Below are 2,308 nucleotides of genomic sequence, written 5' to 3' on the forward strand. Positions count from 1 at the left end.
CTGCTACTTTGAAGAGAAACTATTTTGACAAACAAGGAATCTGGAAGGAAAAAAAGGCACTTACAGATGATGGTGTTTCTCTGTAAAGAGCTGGCGCCACTGGGGTTCCCTGTGCTGGACAACAGCAAGGCAGGCCCTACAGGCCAGCAGGAGCTGCAAAGAGTGCTTCCCTGGGGAGAGGGTGCACCTGACCCAGAAAAGGGCACCTCTGGTGACTTGAACTGTGTAACCCACTGTGGTGACAAGACCACTGAGATCCCTGCTCCCCTCTCCTCTCCCACAGTAGGTCCCTCCTTCCTCCTTCAGGGAGAGCCCTCCTCTCTCCTTCCCTGAAATGGAACCCAACAGCTCCAGGATCTGAAACTTTCCAAGGATGATATGACACTGCAGGCGGAAGATTCCTCACCTGACCCCATGTGACAGGGCCCAGTCAAAAGGCAAGTGGACTGAACACATTACATAAAACTACCTTTTGACTTTAGGTACAGAGTCTATATGAAACAAATAAATTTTGTATTTAGACTTGGGTTCCATCCCCAAGATATCTCATGTGTGTGTATATATGTATTTCAAAACACAAAAGAATCATAAACATGAAATACTTTTTTTTTTTTTTTTAGTTCATGTCTTTTATTATCTCAAATACATTACATGCCTTCTGGTTTGTTGAAGCAGTAAGTCAGACAACACTTGTCACAATAGTGTCTGTCAAAGTGGCTGGCCATAAAACTCCATACCACATTCATCTGAAGGGCACTCACAGACAGAGAAGGCAGCTAATTTTGCCATTTTCATCCACCTTATAATATTTCAGAACAGCCAACTTAATCTTCTTTCTCTTATGCTTATTCTTCTTGGGAGTGGTGTAAGACTTGTTCTTCCTTTTCTTAGCACCACCATGAAGCCTCAGAACAAGATGAAGGGTGGACTCCTTCTAAATGTCGTAGTCAGACAAGGTACGTCCATCTTCTAGTTGCTTACCAGCAAAGATGAGACTTTACTGATCAGGAGGAATTCCTTCCTTATTCTGGATCTTGGCTTTTACATTTTCTATAGTGTTGGAGGGTTCAACCTCGAGAGTAATAGTCTTCCCCATAAGGGTTTTTAAGAAAATCTGCATCTCGGCGGCGGTCCCACGGCAGATGGCGGAAAGCTGAAATGACTTTTTCCCAGGAATTCTGGATAGACATATATGTACCACAGGCTGGGTGGCTTAAATAGCAGACATGTACTCTCAGTCCTGGAGGCTCAGAGGCAGAATCCACTGAAAGCCTCTCCCAGCTTCTGGTGGTGGCCAGGAACTCCTGATGCTCCCTGTGACCCAGGCACCCCAATCTCTGCCTGCTTCCTGTGGTCTGGCCCAGTGTCTTCTCCCTCTCTCTTCTCTTCTAAGGACACTGGCCATAGGATTTAAGGTTCACCCTCTAATCTAGGACTATCTCCTTTTGAGATGTTTGAATATATCTGCAAATAATTTTTTTTCTCAATGGTTGAATGCCCCTAAGTTCAATCCATGATACCAAACAAATAAATAAATCACATTCAAAGAGTCTGGTAGCATGTATCCTCTGTGGCCACCACTCAACCAACTACAGGGGACAGGCACCTAACCTGGAGAGTGGACATCCACTCACAGCTTCAGCTGCAGGAGAAAGAAAGAAACACTTAAGTGCAGGAGGAACATGTTGAGAAGCAAGTAGACCAGATCTGTAGAAACTCCTCAGAGATGGGGCAAATGCAGGAAGGGAGGAGATAGAGGAGGGCGGAACTCACCCACTGGGGAGGAGGATGCCATAGGAGGGAAGGGGGGGGGGAACGCCGCCTGAAAGGAGTAGGGGGAACTCACCGAAAAACTCACCGAAAACGCTGCAGGAGGGGAGCAGGGGGGACCCGCTCACTGAGGACGCCGCAGGAGGGGAGCAGGGGGGACCCGCTCACTGAGGACGCTGCAGGAGGGGAGCAGGGGGGACCCGCTCACTGAGGACGACACATAAGGGGAGCAGGGGGGGACCCGCTCACTGAGGACGCCGCAGGAGGGGAGCAGGGGGGACCCGCTCACCGAGGATGCTGTAGGAGGGGAGCAGGGGGGACCCGCTCACCGAGGACGCTGCAGGAGGGGAGCAGGGGGGACCCGCTCACCGAGGACGCCGCGGGAGGGGAGCAGGGGGGGGACCCGCTCACCGAGGACGCCGCGGGAGGGGAGCAGGGGGGACCCGCTCACCGAGGATGCTGTAGGAGGGGAGCAGGGGGGACCCGCTCACCGAGGACACCGCGGGAGGGGAGCAGGGGGGACCCGCTCACCGAGGAC

The 2,308-nt window shown here is 51.4% G+C and overlaps 1 pseudogene; it reads right to left on the minus strand.

The window, feature by feature from the left end:
* Positions 1-597: 597 nt before the first annotated feature.
* Positions 598-2,295, minus strand: LOC107157659 (annotated as a pseudogene).
* Between the last annotated feature and the right edge of the window lie 13 nt (positions 2,296-2,308).

This window comes from Marmota marmota, unplaced genomic scaffold (assembly GCF_001458135.2).
Source record: "Marmota marmota marmota unplaced genomic scaffold, marMar, whole genome shotgun sequence".
In the NCBI taxonomy this organism is placed as follows: Eukaryota; Metazoa; Chordata; class Mammalia; order Rodentia; family Sciuridae; genus Marmota; species Marmota marmota.